The sequence below is a fragment of the Capra hircus genome, chromosome 19 (genome assembly GCF_001704415.2).
Source record: "Capra hircus breed San Clemente chromosome 19, ASM170441v1, whole genome shotgun sequence".
Taxonomy (NCBI): Eukaryota; Metazoa; Chordata; class Mammalia; order Artiodactyla; family Bovidae; genus Capra; species Capra hircus.
In genome coordinates, this window is record NC_030826.1 from 49,163,169 (window position 1) to 49,184,919 (window position 21,751).

The 21,751-nt window shown below is 54.0% G+C and overlaps 1 long non-coding RNA gene across 2 annotated transcripts; it reads left to right on the top strand.

The window, feature by feature from the left end:
• LOC106503289 lies at positions 220 to 4,286 on the top strand. 2 transcript variants are annotated; one of them, XR_001919767.1, is made up of 3 exons: positions 220 to 1,984; positions 2,077 to 2,397; positions 4,039 to 4,286. It is a non-coding gene; the product is annotated as an uncharacterized LOC106503289 (long non-coding RNA). The 2 variants fall into 2 exon arrangements; XR_001919768.1 differs by lacking the exon at positions 4,039 to 4,286 and adding an exon at positions 3,392 to 3,574.

Below are 21,751 nucleotides of genomic sequence, written 5' to 3' on the forward strand. Positions count from 1 at the left end.
GTCTGACCACAGCCGCTCAGAGGATGTGAGACATGAGGGCACTGCAATAGCCTCACGCCTGCAACAGGGGGACGAGCACGGCTGGCCCTGCCGGGGCTGCTGCCCCCGCGCAAGTGGGAAGCGGCTAAAGGACCCGTCCCAGAGCCCTCGGGCTGCTGCTTCTTCCTGAAGACTTGGAAGGTGGCTGCAGTCACCCCCTGGGTATTGCCAGAGGTGAGAGTGTGTGGAACGGAACGCAGAGCCAGAGGAGGAAACTGCCACCATGGGGGCGGGGGCCCAGCGGGCAGGTTCCCCTGAGTCTGACCCCTAGGGTGGCATCCGGGTGACGCCCTTCTTCCTTGGGCTTCTCAGAACTTAGCTCCACACGCCACCACCAGCCCTGGGCCAGCCCCTATTTGCTCTGCCTTGTTCACCGACTGGACTCCGGTCAGCTGATCTGCACCCTTAGTCTTGATCAAGCCCATAGATGGTGGTACACTTGCTAGGCCTCTGCCAGGGGCTCCATATCCCCTCCACCTGACAGCCGAAGTCTCTCTAGGATCTTACCCCTCCCCTTGGATGGCAGGCTGCTCCTTTTGCAGCCTTGGCCTTGGACGTCCAACTCCTTGACTGGACTGCTCTTCACCCCCACTCACCCCTATCTCCAGTCACTTTCTCAGTGAGACCCACCCCACAACTTAAATCGTAACACCCCCTACACATACCCTCCCTCTCCCTTGAATTAATACACGGTGCAGCATTCTCACTTATCCACCTCACAAACATGCACAGCAAAGCGTCTCCAAGCTCCATGGGGGCATCGATTTTTAATGTTTTCACTGTGGAAAATTTCAAACATAAATGCTAAAGTAGACAAAACAGTATGATGAGCCCAACGTCCCATCACCCAGTTTCAGCAATGCTCGACCCTTGGCCTGGCTTATTCCGTCTCTGCCCCACCTTCACACATACCACATTTGCCTGTAAATGCTGCCAAAATAGACGCACTTTTAAAGAATTTAACCACACTACCATTATCACCTAAAAATTTAGTAGTCTTCAAACCAAATAAACGGCCCCTGTCCAGAATTCCCCAGTTGTCTCACTTCATACAGCTGTTGTTTTTAAACATCAGAATCCAGAGTCTAAAAAAGGCAATGTGTTAATATGCCCCAAGCTTTATGAATAACACTCTCTTTCGTTTTAATTTCTTGTTGAAGCAACTTCTTGTTGCTTACCGTGTAGAATGTACCACATCCTGGCTCCAGTGGGCTGGGTCCCCAGGTTGCCTGGCTATCCTTCTGTGCCAGTATTTCCTGCAAGCCCGTAATGGACACAGAGATTGCCCCATGTCAGGTTCGCTTTTCAGCAAGAGCACATCCTCACTGGGCTTCCCGGCATGTCTCCTGGGAGCTTTCTCAAGGATGTTGCCCTTGACCAAGGGTCCAGGGCTGTCCAAGGCTGCTTTTACTTTCCCCACTTCCCTGTATCTGTCAGCTGGGTGTTTCTCTAAGAACCTTCTTGTCAACTGTGTGGTTACTGTTCGTTCAGGAAAAGCAGGATAAATGCCTACTGCTTTCCTTTCCTTACCCATTTTTTTGAGTAACGAGTTGGTTTCCAGCATTTCCCAAAGGTGACTGAGAGCTCTTTATTCCCCCCCCACCAAGTTTTCTTTCTTTTCTGGATAGTCGTGGACTCATGCATTGTAATTTATTTATCGCGTTTCAACCCATTTCAGTCACTATACTTCCTGATGCTCTCCTGTCCCGCCTGTGGCCAGGGCGGGGTCCCTTCCCATCAGCTGCGTGTCATTGGATGAGAGTCAGGATGGCCCAGGCTCACATGGGTGCCCAACCCTGGCAGCCCAGGCCCCAAATAAGGACCAGTGCAAGAGTGGGCTGTGGGCCCGAGGGGACAAGCACACGTGAGAGCCTCATTTCCAGACAAAGCCCCGTGCTTCTTCATGAGCTTGCATGGGGCTCCTGCAACGCTCTTTCTTCTGGAGGTAATAATGCCTGCTCTCAGCTCCTTAATATCTCCCCTCTCCCTTTCCAACCTGCTGTGATGGCCCCTGTCCCGTTTTCCTGGTTGTTACAGGGTTTTTGGCTCCGTGGGCTCCACAGCTTCCCAGCCCGGCTCCCAAGGCCCGCAAACCACCCTCGACACCTGCACCAGACCGCACGCTCCACGCTCCGTGCTTCTGAGCTTCCGAAATGTTTCTAAAACCAAACAAAGCCAGACACTGGCACTGGCGCTGCCTCCTTGATGCCATCCTGGTGTGTCAATTCACTCCTCCCGCAGGTGCCACAGTTTCAGTCAGAGGGCCGCCTACCCTCCTCTGCCGCGTCCCCCCCTCCACTCCAGATTCCCATCACACTGTCAGCCTCCACGTCCCGTCCCAGGGACCCTCCTCCGCAGGTATGTTGGGCATGCATCTGGGTGGACCCCTCGCCTCCCGTCTGGGCCCCCTCCTCCTCCATCAACTCCTGCACCGTGTCTTCGTGGTTTGGGAGTTGCCTCAGTCACCACCATCGCCACCATCACTCAACTCAAGCCATGCTCTTCACTCCATCAGTCCACAGACCTCTGGGCCCCCAGCCCCACTCCCATCCCCTCTTCTCAAATAAAGCAAAAACAATTCGCATCTCCTTCTAGCACCACCTTTGACAGAAGGACACATTGCCGTCTGCAAGCAGTTTCCCCCATTTCGTTTGTGGGAAGGACGTACCATTTAGAAAGCAGACCTTTCTGCCTCCTCTTTTAAATCCAAAATAATCTAAGAAAAGAGCTGGGCTCTACAGAATAGTTTCCTAGCACCCTTATCGTTTATGGTTAAGCAAAATGCTCCAGCACACACGTGTGCTCCCTTACCTGCTGGCTGGTGAGAAAAGCCCAAAGCTGTCTTTTGTGGAGCAGTAGACTCTCCGCTCCCTCAAAGTGAGGCTGTATCAGGTGAGGCTCATTCCCTACAGACACGGGCCCCATTTGGCACTCAGGTAAGATCATTTACCTGCGGACATGAGCACTACTCTGGTGAGGCTGTTCACCTGCAGCGCGGGGTCCCCCCTCGGCACTTGGCATGGCTTCGTGACATCTAGGTCCCACCTTCCTGTCTGCAGCTACCCATCTACGTGGATTCTTGCCCTGCGTGTTCCTCTTCCCGTTCTCCTTTCCCTTGACATCTGCCTCTCCTTCTTTGTCAAACAGCTTCATTGAGAGAGAGCTCACACACCATACAACCCACCATCTGAAGTGTACGATTCAGTGGTCTTTAGCCCATTCACAAAGTTGTGCGACCAGCACCTAATCTCAGCACATTTTCATCACATACCAGAGACCCCATACCAGCAGCGGTCACTCTCGGTCTCCCTCTCGGAGCCCCTGGCAAACACTCATCTCTTTCTTTCAGCAGATTTGCTGTTTCTGGATGTTTCGCATCAGTGGAACTGTGGCTCTTTTTCACTGAGCATCACGTTGTCAGGGGTCACGCACGTTGCAGTCTGGTTGGCAGTTCATTCCTTCTGTGTGGCTGAATAACTATCCACCGTGTGGACAGACCATGTTTTGTTTACCTGTTTGTCCACTGATGGACATTTGGATTATGTTGTAATTCCTAATGGCTTCCCAGATGGCACCGTGGTGAAGAATCTACCTGCCAGTGTAGGAGATGCAGGTTCTATCCCCGGGCTGGGAAGACCCCCTGAAGGAGGGCATGGCAGCCCACTCCACTGTTCTTGTCTGGAGAATCCCATGGACCAAGGAGCCTGGAGGGCTACAGTCACAGAGTCAGACGTGACTGAAGCGACTTAGCACGCACACATACATTATTCCTGACAACACTTTGGGATTTATATGAATAACGTCATGTACAAGGTTTTATGTGGGTGTAGGTTTTCATTTCTTACAGGCTTACCCCTAGGAGTGGAATTGTTGATCCCATGGTCACTCCATCTGACACTTTGAGGAGGTGCCAGACTGTCTCCCACGGCAGTGACCAGGACCCCCATTTCCCTGGCTCCTCCCTCACCAGCACTTGTTATCCTTTGTCTTTGTTTGTAGCCAGCAGACTGGTGAGGACCTGCGTCCATTCCACTCTGCTCTCAGAGGCTCCCTCCGCATTACCCAGCTGTGCTCGGCCTCCTGAGCCCAGGTCTCCACGTCGGGGAGGCTGGAGCCTCCTTGCCTCTCCGCCTCCCCATGGGCCTGCCCCTCTGCTTCCACTGGGGCCTCAGGATGCCCCTTTCTGCTGCCTGTCCTGTGACCCCTCCCCAACACAGCAAACTTTTCCACATTTCTTTGTTAAAATAATTAAGCATGAATATTAAGAACATGTTTTTATGTCAAGTGCGCTGTAATGACAATTGATCAGGGGAGAAAGCTTAGCGCTCCTCTGAATCCCAAGCTTCACAAACCTGGTCTCCCAGCACCACTGGGGACTGAGGACAGGCCTGGGAAGGATCTCCCTGGGTCCAGAACATTCTCCCCGTCCTGCTCTTGCTGTCCCGATGGCTTCTCCTGCTCTTTCCTGGTTCTTCACCTTGATGTTCCTTGTACCTCCCTCACCTCCCCATTTCCAACAGGACAAAACCCAAACCTGTTTGCCAGCTGTTGCTACAGGGTTTCATGATGGCTCAGGCGTAAAGAACCTACCTGCCAATGCAGGTGACACTGAAGACATGGGCCTGATCCTCGGGTCAGGAAGATCCCCTGCAGGAGGAAATGACAGCCCACTCCATTATTCTTGCCTGGGAAATCCCATGAACAGAGGAGCCTGGCGGGCTATAGTCCAAAGGATCAAAAAGAGTAGGCCACGTTAGACATACACGCTGCAGAACAAGAATTAGTGACTTAAAACACTAAGAAGCACTTACTGGCCGCATAGATTCTATGGATCAGGAATTTGGAAGCCACAAAGCTGTGTTGCTTTGCGGTCTCAGCCCATCTCACCTGAAGACTTGACTCAGGCTGATGGTTCCCCTGCCAGGGTGGCCCTTCTCAGGGCTGGAGGCTATTGCTGGTTGTTGGTGGAGGCACATTCCCCCAGGACAGGCCTCAGGCTGCTAGAACGTCCTCTGACCATGGCAGCTGGCTTCCCCTAGAGTGTATGTTCCTTGGGAGAATGGCCCTTCCTCTGGCCAAGCCCCAGAGTGCACACAGCATCCCATCCTCCACTTTCTGCTGACTGGTATCAGACCACAAAGTCCAGCTCACACTCAGAGGCAGGGGACCGGTCCCCACCTTCTGGACAGAGTAATGTCAAAAACCTGCAGGTGTTTCCACAACCATCATGCCCACATCCAAGGTCCCTCTGCTGGGCCTGCTGCTTAAGTAGATTCACAAGAAATACAGGCTAAGGTTTCTGACAAGTTCTGCAGGTGCAAAACCTGCTTGATTTTTGTTAATTCCAAGGTCTCTAAGGAAGGACAGGTGGGGCTGGTGTGGGCCCACACTCCCCAGACGCCACGGGAGATGGTGCCCACCCTCGGGGGTGAGTGGGCACTGCCCCCTAGCCAGTGCTGCCCCCAGTCAGCATGGTCCAGCGAGAGCTGGGGTCGGTGTTCATTCTGTTTGCCCTTCTTGGCCTTTTCTCAGGCTTGGTGCCTCCTTTTTTTGTGTTTGGTCAACAGTCCTCCGCTCCCATCACAATTTTCTCAGTGTTTGCCCACCAGGGCTGCCTGTCAGCTGTAAGAGGGCCCATAAAGCTGCCCGGCGCTGCAAGGCCACAGTCGTCCAGGGGCCCTGGCTGCCCCCACACACATTCTTCACCTGCCTTTAATTTACTTTTGACACCAGGGGTGTGAAGTCTCTGGCCCCAGAGGCCCCTCGGGTCCCCAGCTCCACAGCAACCCCACACGGGTCCCCGAGCTAACGAGAGCTCCGGAGTGGCATTGGGAGGGGCCGCTGCCGTGGAGACAGCTGGCAGTCACCCAGTTACCTCGACGGCCGGCCGCGCCCCGGATTGGCCGAGGGAGTCATCTAGAAATATCCTGCTCATCTTGTTTGCACCGAAACTCTGAAGTCAAAGCTCTGCCCCTGAGCTAAACCCCCACAGCGTCACACAGAAGGTCTGAACTGAGCCCCTTGCCCAGCTCTGCAGCCAGAAGGCCTCCAAGGCAGCCTCCTCCCAGCCCCTGACATGCCCTGAGCTTAGAAGGACCCACAGAGCTTCAGGAAGGGGAGGGCTCAGGGCAGTGTGGACCCTGGATGGCAGGGTGATATCCTGAGGGCTGCGACAGGAACCCGCTGTGTCCTGTCACCCCATACCACATCCCCTGCCTCAACCCTTCTCTCTTCAGACCCCACCATGGAGAGACCCATGCCCTCCCTTGCCAACCTGGCTGCCCCCACCCCTGGGCCACAGTGCCCCTGAGGATGGCACCCCTCTGTCCACATCAGGGCCCCTCAACCCCCTCCCCCCCAGCAAAACACCGTCACACGGGAGTGAAAGTGGAAACAAGGAAGGAAAGGGAGCTGTGTGATGAAAGCCCACTCTGTGCCCCCCTTCTCTGCTCCCTGAGGAGCCCCGAGAGGCCAAGCAACTGGTCTAAAGTAGAGCAGCCTTGAGTGGCAGCCCTGATGTGAGCTGAGAACCTGCCTTTCTGACTCACTCTCCCCAAGGAGGGCGTTTAAGGAAGACAGACGCCTGCCTTAAAGGGACAAAACAGAGGACAGTCACCCACTAGAGCGCGAGCGCGTTGTTGTCCTTGCGGCTCCAAGATTCCAGGACAGGCTGATTCCCTGAGTCGCACAGGACAGACACCAGCAGCCTCTGTGGTGCAGTGCTCTGCTCTGCTCAGTGTTGGAGACATCCCCCCCGCCCCACCTCCTGCCCCAAGATGCCGTTGAGAATGAGAGCTAGTTACATCTCAGGGGGCACCCCACTGGACAGCTGGCACTGGATGCAAAGCTTCCAGGGTCCTTCTGTGTCCGGGTTTTACTGTTGACAGTGGAGCGTGGGAGGCATGCCAGACCTGCTCACCCTTGAACTTCCAGCAAGTTCACAACACAGCTCATGACCCCGGGTGTGTGTGTTGCGGGGGCGGGGGGTGGGGGTGGAACGGAACTGCCAAAGCTGAAAAGACTTTCTCCAACACTTCCACACACCTCCCGATGTTTAATGTCACTGTACAAATACTGGACAGGGACTTGGGGCTAGGACCACCCACCCCTGAACAAAGATTTAGAAAAACTCACAGAAAACGCAGACCCCTGAGTCTGTCTCCACCATCCAGGCTTCTTCCTGCACTCAAGCCTAGACTGCTCAGATTCAAATAGCATCTGATCTGCGCCCCCCACCCCACCCCCGCAGCCCCAGAAAGTCTGCCTTGCCTCAAACTCCCAACATGAAAGGGCTTGAGGAAGATTGACAGGAAGGCAGACCAATGCCGCCCCCCCCTCAATGAGGGACACACCCCTCCTCAGTGAGGCACACTCCTCTCCTCCCTTCCTGCCCATCTCAGATTTCTTTGGGAGAAAACGGTGGAAATCTATAGAGATAATTCCTATGAGGCTTTTGGTTTTGCGGGAGGCATTGGTTTGGGGGGTGAACTCTTCTCTTTTGCTGTCTCTTCCCTCCTCATCCTCTTTGTGAACCACGATACAAAAGAAACATGGTTTTTCAGATGACTGGAATTCACAATGGCACACAGTATTGCCTACAAGACCGTTTTGCAGCTTCCTATCGAAGCCAATCCTTGGCCAGCGTGTGCATGTCTGGGGTGAAGGGGGGCTGAGCATGCAGCCTGGCGCTCAGGACCGAGGTGCTCGCTGCCACTGGGGAATCTTCGCAGCTCATATCGTCAACACTTGTCACTCAGGACTGCTGGAGTGTGATGTCACTCTCCCTGACCTTCACCACCTGCTCCTCTCCAAATGGATGGCACTCTCCTCCCATGATGGTCATGGAGACCCCCGGGCTCCTCATGGGTGATGTCTGGAGGAGGCGGAGGAGGAAAGTCCTCGCAGAGCTGCTGGGTCCTCAGCCCCGGGCAGAGCTGTGGGGAGGGTGTCGACCCACAAAACACAGATGGAATCACTGGTGTGGCTGAACCACATGTGCACTGAGAGGTGCGTTATTTACCAGAAACGTGGGGAGTTCTTGAGCATTGTCCTATAAGTAGTATAGTTGATTGGATGTTCAGTTCAGTTCAGTTGGATCGGTTGTTAAACATCTAAAAGGCAGTCTGCTGGGTGTTAGGGACCCACGGTGTTTGGACCCCGAGTCTCCAGCCTCCAGCTTAGCCAGGACACAAGCCCAAGCCAGTGGCCAGAGGACAGGGGTGTCTGTCTGACTATCGGCTTGCAGTTTGGCTAAGCTGCACCCTGCTGCTCGTTTCAGACATGAAACCCTCTTCACGGGGAGAGCTGTGCAACCCCGAGGAGCAGAGGGAGCTGGAGGAATATCTAGTCTTCAAGCTGCAGTATTACTCATCCCGTTGGACGTGACTGGGACTCCCCAGACTCTTCTAGAACTCTGCAGAAGGCTCCATTCAAACCAGAGCGGTGTTGATTATCACCCTATGCTTATCGTTTGGGTCGTGTCCAGGTTCTTGTCACTTTGCAGCTAATTACAGGGCAATGAAATGGTGCTGGCTGTACTTTGAATTTGCAAGCTCAGAGCAAAAGTCCTGATTCCTCTTGTGTCCCTGGCCTGCAACAGGACGTGTTGCCAGCAAGTGGAAGAAGCTGCAGGGCCTGGCTTTTTAGCCCAAACAGCCAACGCTCTCAAATGCAGGGACACGTGGTGACCCGTCCCCTAAGAGGGAACCCAAGCGTCATCCGACCTCACAAAGGAGAATTCCTTCCTCTGGGATGCTGGGCAGCAGGGGACTGTCATGCCCTAAGCTGACACTAGGCTTTGGAAGCGACTCAGGCTCAGCCACCAGCCCTAACCCACAGGGTCCCCTCCCCTTTCCAGGACTGACTACTTTTCCCCATCTCTTCTGAAGACCTTGGCTGCAGCCCTGGTCCACCTGGCCCTCCTATGAACCCCACTCCACACCCTTGAGATTTAATCATGTCTGATCGGGGGACACATTCTGAATGATTTCCCTGGACTGCCATTTTACTCCCAGAACTTTAAACTCTGTGTGTGCCTCTCACAACCAATCAGCTCTATTTGTGGGAGGGCCATGCATGAGACAGCACTGGTACAGCTTAAGATCTCAGAAAATGAACGCAGATGAACAAACACGCTTTAGTTATTCTTCATATACTTACTTGTGAAAACGACATAGCATAAACTTTTACAAATAAGACAGATAGTTTTAAACCTAGTATATTTTACAAGGGGGTTTCCCAGGTGGCACAGTGGTAAAGAATCCACCTGCCAATGTAGGAGACTCAAGAGATGTGGATTTGAACTCTGGGTCGGGAAGATACCCTGGACTAGGAAATGGCAACCCATTCCAGTATTGTTGCCTGGAAAATTCCACGGACAGAGCAGCCTGGTGGGCTACAGTCCATGGGTCACAAAGTTGGACATGATTGAGTACACACACACACACACACAAAGTGTGTGCGTGCATACACATGTTTTATTGGAGAAGGAAATGGCAACCCACTCCAGTATTCTTGCCTGGAGAATCTCATGGACAGAGGAGCTTGGTAGGCTACAGTCCACGAGGTCACAAAGAGTCGGAAACGACTGAGTGACTTCACTTTCACTTATAGGCGACATCGAATCCAAGTTCCAAACCTTTCTCATTGCTTTGGGTCCTCCTTTTCCTATCCTGGCCCCACCTCCTCCCCTCCTGGCCACACCTCCTCCCCTCCTGGCCACACCTCCTCCCTCCGGGCCCCACCTCCTCCCATTCTGGCCCCACCTCCTCCCACCCTGGCCCCACCTCCTCCCACCCTGGCCCCACCTCCTCCCCTCCTGGCCCCACCTCCTCCCCTCCTGGCCACACCTCCTCCCATCCTGGCCACACCTCCTCCTCTCCTGGCCCCACCTCCTCCCTTCCTGGCTCCACTTCTTCCCAAGCACCCAAGTGCCATTGGGAGGGTCAGTGCTGGAGGGGAAGGGGCACATTCCAATGTCACACCCTGAATCTGAGATTCTTTCTTGTTGTTCAGTAGCTCAGTTGTGTCTGACTCTTTTCCACCTCATGGACTGCAATCTGCCAGGCTTCTCTGTCTTTCACTGTATCCCAAAGTTCGCTCAACCTCATGTCCTTTGAGTCAATGATGTCATCCAACCATCTCATCCTCTGTCTTCCCAATCTCCTCCTGCCCTTAATCTTTTCCAGAATTAGTTTCTCTCTAGTTTCCAGTAAACAAAGGTGTGCAGCCCTGGAGGACTTTGGGCTTCTGGCCTCAGGGAATTCTCAAACAGCTTTTTTTCTCTTTCAATTAAGGTAAAAATCCATGTAGAAAATTATTTAGTCCTTTCACAGTGTTGTGCAGCCATCACCTCTATCTAGTTTCAGAATATCGTCATCACCCCAAAAGGACATCTTGTACCCATTAGCAGTCACTCCCCATCCTCAGCTTTATGCAGCCACCAATCTGCCTTCTGTCTGTAGGTCTGACTGCTCTGGATGCTTCGTATCAATGGGATCATAAAAGGTACAACATGTGGCCACATGTCAGGAGCGGGTTTCCCAGGTTCCTTGTGCTGTAGCACATACTGGTGGGCCCTTCCCTCTCAGGACTGAACAGTGCTCCATTGTGCCCACCTGCTTGGCCCTTTCTGAGCTTCTGGCCCACAGGCTGCTGGGTCGTCCAAATTAGGGAATGTCCAGAGGGACCCTGTAGGAGCTGGGCGGGCAGGGAGTGTCTGACCACGAGCATCAGGGCATTGGATGTCCGATCGTTTTCCTGTGCAGCCACTGACTACTCTAGAGGAATATGATCTATCTAGAGAAAGGGGAACTGGTACCCAGTTCTCAGGAGCAACATTATGGGATGGCTAATACTCGGCAGGAGAATGAATGGACCAGAAGCTGTCTGTGCTCAGCCCCAAATAAAAGACAAAATTGTAACACTGAGTTTGTCTATGTAGGAAAAACGGACTTCCCTCATATCCCAGTCGGTAAAGAATCTGTCTGCAATGCAGGAGACCTGGGTTCAATTCCTGGGTCGGAAAGATTCCCTGGAAAAGGAAATGGCAATCCACTCCAGGATTCTTGCCTGAAGAATCCCGTGAACAGAGGAGCCTGTCAGGCTATAGTCCATGGGGTTGCAAGAGTCGGACGTGACTTAGCGACTAAACCACCACGTAGGAAAAACAGCAGAGCAAAATCTTCCTAAAATACACACACAGATGCTAGAGAGAGAAAACCAGTGTGGAGGCCCTTCTAGATCAGACGGGATTCCTGTGTCCCACGCCTGTCGGTTGCCCATGCCTGTCGGTTGGTATGTCTCTAGCTGCACGAGGGGAGGAGGATGGAGAATGTGTTTGCCTCCCTGAAGGCGACAACACACACCCAGGCCAAACACCCTTCCTGGTCACCTGCCCAAGGAGCCCCTTGCCGGGACCACGTACCTCAGCTCTGGGGTTTTCACCCACTCCCTGAAAGCCCCGTGAGGTTCCTGGGTCTTAGAGAGATGCATGCCAGCCCAGACCAGCCCCCGTTGTGAGAAACAGGTGGCACCTTCTTGCAGAGAATGAATCTCCATCTGTTTCACCTCCAACCAGCCTCTCCCTCTCAGCCAGCCTTGGACACCCAGCAGGCGTCCGTCGTGGGGGCACCCGCTGCCCATGGAGGGGGAGTTGCATTTGAAGTCGCCCTGAGCCAGATGAATAAGCTTTTCATGGTCCCCCCCCGCCCGCCCACCCACGCTGGACTCAGCCAGAATGTCAAATGGTAATTAGCAGCAGACCCGGCTCTGTCCCGGGCGATATTATCATCAGACTTCTTGGGTTTCAAAGTGAGCAGCCGACATGAAACGGTAGGCGGACTGGTCTCCAAGATGGGCCTGGTGGGGCCCGAGAAGTCTTGGAACCAGGACAGGGAGGAAGTCCCCCCACCTGTGGAGCAGCCCTGAGGGTCTGCACGGATGACAGTGCCCAGTGTGATGCCCTTGGGGCCTTAGCGCCTGCATTCCTGGGGCCCTGCACACTGTGCCCCTTCCCTCGGCCTTTGGCCCTGAGGTCACAGAGATCAGCCACCATGGCCTCTCGGGCTGGCCAGTGAGCGGGACTCCCTGGGTACACTCTCTGATCCTAGCCTTCTTGAAGGTGATGGGGGACAGGCTGGTGTCCACACAGACAGGGGCTGTGACCAGGAAGGGGAGAAGACTCTGCAGCAGAGAGAGGGGCTGGGGAGAGGAGGGTCTGGCCTACTGTGAGGTGAAGCCTCCTCTTTCCTTCTAGAACCTTCTCTGTACCAGGAAAGGGCTCTGTATCTTAGAATGCAACGAACTTCCCTGGTGTTCAGGAACAGCAACAAACTCCATGCCCTCAATGGCCCTGGAGCAGTAGGACCTCAGGAGGCCCCTGCCCTGTGAGCCAGTGACTAGGGCCTGGGGGCCAGGCACATCCTCTCACTCCAACACCAAGCTGCCTCTCTGTTCCCCAGGCTAACACTTCTGAGAGTTTGTGTGAAGGACAGAATGAGAGAAGGGTCAGATGGTCACCATAGCCCTTCCTTATCCATTCAAGGAGAAAAAGGAGATTTAAACCCTAAGTGTCCATCAACTGTACTTGCAAAATAAATCTGATGCAATTATTAGCCTTCATTTGTGGTCATGGAAATCTGTCTGCAAGACATTAAATTAAAAAAAAATCAAGCCAGAAAACAGTAGATATACTGTGATCCTAATTTTGAAAAGCCTGGAAACATACCTGTGTGTGTTTACAAGTGGAGAGAATGAGCTACACCAAAGATTAAATAGATGATTCTGGAGTGTGACCCCAGTGGGTATTTTTTTTTTTTTTACTTATTTTTTTAAGTGGGAGAACAATAGTCATTTTGTGGTTTTATCTATTTTAAAATGTTTAAAATATATTTTTGGCTCTGCTCAGTTTTTGCTGCTGTGCGTGGGCTTTCTCTGGTTGTGGCAAGCAGTGGCTACTCTAGTTGCAGTGAGCAGGCTTTTCATCGCGGCGGCTTCTCTTTTTTATGGAACACTGGTTCTAGGTGTGCGGGTTTTTAGAGTTGCAGCTCGCCAGCTCTAGAGAGAGAGTTCAGAAGTGGCAGTGCACGGGCTTAGTTGCCTGCAGCCTGTGGAATCTCCCTGGACCAGGGATCGAACCCATGTCCCCTTCATTGGCAAGAGGATTCCTAACCACTGGACCACCAGGGAAGTCTCATTTTGTGATTTTTAAAAAACAAGCCCCTCGAAATCTGTTCTCAAAAGTGTCGAAGAAGGAATCTCACATCCCCTGACTGAGGGAAGGCCGAGACACACCCAGAAACAAGTATCACTCATTGCTGGAGATTCACTCGGGCCCACCCTGCGTAGACACACTAGAGCTAGGGTGCAGCGTCTTGTCTCGCAGGAATCGGAAGCCTGAGGGAGGGACAGGACCCTCTCTGAGGCTCCGCACAGGTTCCTCCAGGGTGCCCCTGACTCTGACATCTCCCTGGGACTCACAGGGTCCTGTACCCCATTCTCATTAAGCACTTCCCCCCATGCAGACCACCATGGGCCTCTCCCAAAGCCCTTCTGCAAACCTTCTCCTGTCCAGCTTCACAATATATCTTGTAAGTTCTCCTGTTAGACTTTGGTCTAAAGTCTAACTTCTGCTATTATCTGGTTACTTCTATCTCAATGTTCTGCCTGACCACACTCCTTTTCGTAAGGAAAAAAGGAAATGAATCCTTCACACAATCTATCCTCATGAAGAACTCACTGCCAGAGTGCGCAGGTGCTGGAGAAACAAAAATGGTGCAGGGACCAGCTACGCTGAGGGCCCCAGGACCCAGACCAGCTGAGACCCCTTCCCTGCAGGTCAGGCTTGGCGACCCCATGCCTGTCTTCCCTCGGGAATCCCAGCAGAGGATGGAGCCTGTATCCTCCTCCTCTCTCGCTCTCAGTCAGCAGAGAAAGCATCAGATGAGGAGGGGAACCCCAGCACCCTGCATTCCGTCGGGGAGTCTGTGGGCCTAAAGTGCCCAAGGGCAGAAGTGGCATCTCCCACCACAGAGCAGAGTTTGTAAGCGCAGCTGTCATGCTGTCAGAGTTAACTGGCACACACGTTTATCCTCAGAAGAGGAAACACAGAAATAGACTCAGGTTGGCAGCGAGGCTGGAGACAACCTGACCCTCCAAACGTGAAACCCTGAAGACCCAGGATATCATGGGTTCCAAGCGTGCACTTCTGCCAATTCCTGGGTCCCTGGGATGCGACAGGAAACAAAAACATTTTGGAAGAGAGGAAATGTGTTTTGTTTGAAACAAAACATTATACCATATTTACACACCCATGTTCATAGGGTTATTCACAGTAGACAAAATGTAGAAACAGCCCAATCGTCCATCGATGGATGGGTAAACAAAATTTGGACAATGAAATATGGTTCAGCTTTAAAAAGGAAGGAAATTCTGGCATACGCTACAGCGTGGATGAACTTTGAGGGCACTGCGGTCAATGAAAGACAAATAGAGTGTGATTCCACTCACATGAGGTCCCCAGGGTAGATGAAATCATAAAGAGAGAAAATTAGACAGGGGGTGGGAAAGGGGAGTTGGTGTTCAATGGAGACAGAGGTTCAGTTTGGGAAGATGAGAAAGGTCTGGAGATGGACAGGGGCTCTGGCTGTCCTGCAGTGTGAAGGTCCTTAATGTCACCGAACTGTATACGTTAAAATGGTAAATTTTAGGTTGTGTGTATTTTACCACAATAAAATAAATGTTTAAACATATACATGACCCCGTCATGGGAATGCACACACACATGCATAAACACACACACAGACATATGGTTTAAGCGATTCTGAAAGAAACGTACCAGCAGGCTGACGGTTGTCAGCTCTGCTAGTGAGATCACGCTGCTTTCCCTGCCTGATCTTTGCTGTGATTTCCAAGTTTTCTGAAAGGGGCAGCAGCATTTGCACAATGGGATAGAAGTTATCAAATGCACATCTTTCCCCACTGAGCCCGCTCCGCTGGCCTTTCAGCCTCCACACAATGGGTCATTCAGCCGCTCTGCCCACTGCCCGCACACTCGGCCATAAATCAGCCTGCGGCCCCCTCGGCCTCTCTTCTGCCTCCTCCGGGGCCGCAGCAGGGCCCCGTGTCACGCCCACCTCCCTCCCACGCATCCCCCACCCCTCAACCCCAGGCCGCCCATACCCAGCCCCTGGAGGACAGTGACCCACATCAAGGCGGGTGCTGGGTACCCGCCAGCATCTTTCATCTCCTTGAGCAAAGAGATGCTTTCCCAGCTGCACCACTTTGCTGTCGCCTCAGCTCTTGGTAAAATAAACAGAACCGGTGGCATCTACCGGGTTTCTTACGCATATTCCCCAAACGCATAATTATCTTTCTACGAGACACATTCTTGGTGCATTGCCATGCCTCCATGCCAGAACCCCAGACTGTCTTCCTGCATTCCTGGGCCATGACACCACCACGCCGTGGCCTGCTGTGCTCGACCAGATGTGTGCAGAGTGCCTGCCATGCCGGCTTGGCCACGCAGGCTCAGCTTGGGGCGAATGGACGCTGCAGGTGGGCACCGCAGCCACTGTGATGAGGGGCTGCCCAAATCCACAGCCGGTCAGAGTCCCCCGAGCCCAGCCTTGACACTTCCTGCCTGCTGCAGGACCTGGACTCGTGGTGGTCATTGTCCCGCCAGCCCTGGGGTGACTGCCCTGTTTCCGGTTCTGCAGAAGAGAGGGCCCACTAGGTCTGAGATCCAAGAGCAGTCAGCAGGCCTGGGGAGGACCTTCCCTCTGACCCCGAGCTCTGCTGTGAGCGGCCAGCCAGAGACGCTGTAAAGTGAAGCCAGATGGGTCAAAACAGCTTTCAGTCTGCTCTGGCCAGCTGGACCAAGACCTCTGGGTTAAGAGACTGGTGGGCCAGCTTGGAAGGGACAATTGGACCCCACAAGCACATGAGGGGTCCATAGGCCAGGACAACCCTCACTTAGAGATCACCCCAGGAGCCACTTGGAACAGCCCAGCCCTGGGGCCTGGCAAGCCAAGGTCATCTTCCTCTGAGCTGCTGAAGAGTCCGGGAGAGGGGAGACCTCTCACCACAAACTCACCGAGGGCAGCGGAGACCTCAGTTATTAGAGTCGACCAGGCTCCATCACAACCATTACGTGTACAGTACCTGTTGTGAATGTTGCCTGAAAATTCTGAGTTACTTCCTCGGCTGTGTGGCCTTGGCCTAGTGACTCACCCTCTCTGTGTTATGGTTTCTTCACTCGTTAGTGAGGACGTGTGTGCGTGTGTGTGCTCATTCGTGTCCGATTCTTTGCAACCTTGTGGACTGTAGCCCGCCAGGCTCCTCCCTCCATGGGATTACCCATGCAAGGAGAAAGAAGTGGGTTGCCACTTCCCAGTCCAGAGGATCTTCCCGGCCCGGGGATCGAACCTGAGTCTCCTGTCTCCTGCATTGGTAGACAGGTTCTTTGCCAACTGAGCAAATGAGCATGACAATAGTGTATATTTCATTGAGTGGTTGTGCCATAGGCAGAATGCAGGTTCCGGTACGTGCCCTACACTCGGTGTTCCCATTGCACAAATGAAGCTTGGATGATTGAGGAGGTTCCCCTTCACCGGGAACCTCACAGCCTCCTGATCCCCGTGCTTCCCAGGCATGCAGCCCAGGCCCCTCCACCCCCCACCGTCTCCCACACTCGCCTCATCCTCCTTCCAAAACCCCAGCCTTGTCACTAAATCCCCTGTTTGGAAGTCTTAACCAGGAAGCACATGGGCCACAGGGATGCGGGTGCCCAGAGCCATCGCTCAACTGGCTGCATGTGACAGGTGATGGGATGATGGCTCATTTCTCTTACTTATTTTTACTTTTATGACTTTTTCCTTTTTCTTTCATAGCACACTTTTCACATGTTGTTTAAGACTGTAAAGGCTTTATTTTCAAATCCTGAGCACTGGCCCTCTCCTTAGTACATCTTCTCTGCTCTGGTCAATTTGACCCAGGCCCGCCCCCACCTCTGCCTGGACTGCCCGCCATCTACCTTCCTTTTAGTGTCTCATGCGCCCCCCCCCCCCACCTCACACCCTCCATCTGGGGGCTTCTCAGCACAGCTGAGCCCACCTGGACCTTCCTCATTTTCCACGGGGCCCCCTGGAGGGGCGACAGGTGACGGCAAAAGAGGGAAACCGGGCCTGTGGGAAACTTCATCCCTTCCCACGCCTCCCCTCCCTTGTGACAGGGACATCCATCACCACTGGCCATGGGACCTGAGTCTTCTGGACTCTGTCCTCAGGAGGAGCCCCGGGAGGAGACCTGGGGAGGATGACTGGGGAGGAGTTTTGGCAGGAACCCGGGGAGGGGAAGAGTCCCAGGAGAAGAGTTGGGGGGAGGACTAGGGAGGACCTTCAGGAGGAAGATTAGGGAAGAGCTCTGGGAGGAGCCCCAGGAGGAGACCTCGGGCTGGGTGGAAAGAACGAGGAGAGGAGCTGTCTGAGGCTCAGGTCTGTATCTCAGACAGCCTCTCGCCTGAGGGGAGATGAAGGCTGGGTACCCTGCTCCCAGCAGTGGGTCTCCCCAGAGCCCCTGGCTGGCTACAGACTCAATCAGGTTTCTGAGGTACCCAGTCAGAGGACATAAGACACTCTCATCCTTGGTCTTGAGGCTGGCAGAATCACAGAGGTGGCCTCCTCACCATGCCCTGTGCACAGCTTCTGGGGTGACCTTGGAGTCTCAGGGTTGTTCTGAAGTCCGGGGGTGCTGCCTTTGGACTCTGAGCTGCCTGGAGTTGCCATGGACATCCCAGGCACCCATGGATGACAGGCCCATGCTGGGGGATAGGAGGCAGGGGCCCACTGTCTGCCCCCCCTAACCCCTGAACTGTACCAGGCTGACCAGCCCAGGGTCAGGAAGTGTGCATTGTCCAGCCCACCTCCAGAGAATCCTGCAGCCTCAGCTGCCATCCACACTGTCTCAGCCCACTGTGACCTCCCCTTCCTGACCCTCTCTGCCCCTCTGTTCACACTCCAAGAAACTGTGCTGAAGGGATTCAGTTCAACAAATTGGCCCTTGAGACTACTCTAGGTTCTCCAAAGATGCAAGATTGCTTGCTCCCCACATCCACTCTGCACGGACCATCTTCATCTTCCTCCCTGACCCCGGACTCCCTGCTGTTGCCAATTCACCCAGCCCAATGGCCAAATTTGCTGACAAGGTTCTGAATATATCAAAGCTATGATTTTTCCACTAGTCATGTATAGATATGAGAGTTGGACCATTAAGAAGGCTGAGCACCAAAGAAGTAATGCTTTCAAACTGGTGTTGGAGAAGACTCCTGAGAGTCCCTTGATCAGGAAGGAGATCAAACCAGTCAATCCTAAAGGAAGTCAGCCCTGAATATTCACTGAAAGGACTGATGCTGAAGCTGGAGCTCCTGATGTGAAGAGCTGACTCATTTGAAAAGACCCTGATGCTGGGAAAGATTGAGGGCGGGAGGAGAAGGGGACGACAGAGGATGAGATGGTTGGATGGCATCACCGAGTCAATGGACGTGAGTTTGCGCAAACTCCAGGAGACAGTGAAGGACAGGGAAGCCTGGCATGCCACAGTCCATGGGGTTGCAAAGAGTCAGACACAACTTAGCTACTGAACAACAACAATGACCAAATTCCCTCCTGTTTCCTCCCATGTCCGGGACCAACAGTGCTGGCCTGGCCAGGCCAGGGCCGTGACAGCCAAGACCGCCCACAGCGGCCCTCAGTCCAGCAATTGTCTCCCCAAAGGATCCAGCAAGTTTGTTTCAATTGCTCTGATTTTCATTTCCTTCACAAGGCCCTTTAAATCCAGATTTTAAAATCGTTCCAACATTTGTCATCCTGACAGATGCCAGGAGCAAACACGAACCAGGCCTGAAGTAGGGCATCCTGTGGGCTGAGGGTCTCCACCCAGGACGGTCTGGTGCCTCGCAGGCAGGGGTGTGTCCTCTGCCCGGTGCCGAGACCCCAACAAAGCTGGGTTTAAATCCTGGTGAGAGATTCTGATTGTCAGGCTCAGGTCATCCTCAGGTCCTGGTGGAAGGAGGCAAGGGTCTCAGGCAAGAGTGTGGGCAGGCGCCTGTGGGGACATCATCATGGGTTTGTCATGCTTGACCTCATCTCCAGGCCAAACCCAAGAGCTCTCTGGCCAGAGTTGACCGCTCACAGACACACCCTGCTGTGAACTGAACAATTAGTCCACCCACCTCTTCAGCCTTTGAGGACTTGAAAATGAACTCAGGGAAGGGACCCAGTAAGGATTCTTTTCTTTTTTTAACATTTATTATTAAAAACAATTTTTTTAGCCACACTGTGTGCATGCAGGATCTTCGTTCCCTGACCAGGGATCGAACCTGCACCACCCCCACTGGAAGTGTGGAGTCTTAACCACTGGATCACCAGGGAAGCCCCAGAAAAGGCTTTCCTGAGAGGAGAAGCCTGGCGTCCCAGAACCAGGAGGGAAGGTGAAGAGTTCCCATGAACTCAGTTCCACCTGTTTCCATCTGTCCACAGTCACAGGCTGGTTGGGCTCATTGCCCCGGGATGGGCTAGGGAGCCAGACTTCAGTCCAGGTGTGCTGGGCTGAGAGGCAGGGGGACTCCAGCCCAGGCCCACTAATAACGACACTTGTGAGTCTGTGAGATGGAGCAGGAGAAGGTGGAGGCCCTGGGAGTAGCCAGGACATGGGGAGCAAGGCGGTGGCCACCTCTCTGAGCCGCAGACTTTGGACTGAGGCTCATCCTTCAATCCTTGCACTTTGGCTAAGATTCCCCAGGCATGGGCCCCGCCTCCTCCCTGTGCGGGACAGGTTGCCAGGTCCCCCACCAGGGTCTGGTGTTTGTTGGTCCCCAAAGTGCCTCGTGCTAGGCTCAGGTGTCACCACTCAGACAAGGGACACAGAGGAGTCTGCTCACCCCTCTGACCAGCAGGGGTCTCTGGGGGGGGCGTCCCATCTCCTATGATCCTCCCATGATTAGACCTTCAGGGTCTGCCCCACCTGGATGAGCGCAGACTCCCCCTGAGTCTGCAGCCATTCCACGTGGAGGCCCTTCCAGAGGTGGAAGGTAGCTGCCAGCGCCCAGATGCCAAGAAAAACACGGATGGTGGGGTTCATGTCCTCAGCCCTCCACCCTCAACCTCCCCTCAGAGTCCAGGCCAGTTCACATAGGACAGGAAGCCACGAGTCTGATGGCTGGACCGGCTCCCTCACATCTCACCAGAATGTATTCGCTATCTCATCAGGAAACGCAGGCCGGTCCCGGGTTCGGCCTCTTTTACGTGGGTGGAGGCAGAAAGCTTCTCGCGGGCCCTGGGGGCCCTAGAAGGAAAGTGCTTCCACCTGGGGCCAACGGGCCGCCCGTGGGCTTGGCTGACCTTCCTTCAGCCTTGGGAGCTCGCCCCTCACTGAGTGGGATTTATAAGCTCATAACCCTGCGATGATAACGACTTGCACATGTGTGATCAGCGTGTGTCCTGCCTTTCGCTTTGATTCGGTGTCAAATGCTAGAGGAGGTGGGCGTTTTGTGGCAGAGAGCCAGTGCCGGTGAGGGACAGCCTCCTGTGGGGGCTGGGGGCAGAAGTCACATGGTCTTTGTTATGAATGGCGTGGTCACATCAAGTACCCCTGGCCCGGGATGTGTCTCCTCTCCTCTGTGTCCGAGTTACACTGAGGTGGACCAGGCAGATGCCCAGGTGGAAACAGAAAGGATAGGGTTGGAGGAAGGTACCTGCCCGACACCAATTACCTGTGATCAAGAATGTGCCCTGGACTATTTTTACTTCGTCTGTGTTTTCTTTATTTCCCTCCCATTCTGGTAGAGCTGCTTTTGGACATTTGGTCCAGTTCAGCAGAGCTAAAAGGGAAAGAGGGGTAGAGGCCCCCGTGCTTCTTACCACGGTAGGAGGCTGGCATGGGAACATCCTTCTGCACTGCCCCCAGCCCTGGTCCACAGGACCACCGAGGACTTAGGTCAGGGAGCTGCAGAGTGGCCGTGGGGCTCCCAGCTCTGACACTGCAGGGGTCTAGCTAGGACCACAACACACACACACACACCTGCCTTTTTTGGGTTCAGGTGTGAGGGCCATAACCCAGAGACAGACATACAGACACACACAGACACACACACACACCTGCCTTTCTGGCCCTGAAGTCTTGTTTCTCTGCCTTCCCCTCTCCATCCCTCACATAAAACCCACAGAAGCTGGGTTTTTTTTAAGCATTTTTTCCTTGTTACCCCAATCAAATTGATGACCAGGAAAGTATGTGGCTTGGTAAGCAAAATTCTTGTGAAGACAAAATTCCAAAGCCCTTGGCAGCCGTGACCTCACTGCACGGATACGCGGCAGATCACGGCTGTTTTTATAAATCGCCGCCCGCCCAGGGGCAGCACACAATGGCCAGTGTTGACACCGGATTCCTCACGTTCCCCAGGCCCCCACTCTACATGCTGCTGCTTGGGGTGCGCCCCCTGTGTGGCTCCGCATCCGTCCGCAACCCTGGAGCCCAATCTGTCCTTGAGTGGACGCTCACCCGTGACTGCATGAGGAAGGACAGGCTGGACCCTGGGGCAGGTGTAACCCCAGGAGCACAGGCCATGGCCCAGGAGGGACAAGCCTCACTGGGAACTGAGGTCCTGCCCTCCTCCCAGGGCTCAGAGCCTCCCTGGGAGACCCAGCCCCGCACCCTGCAT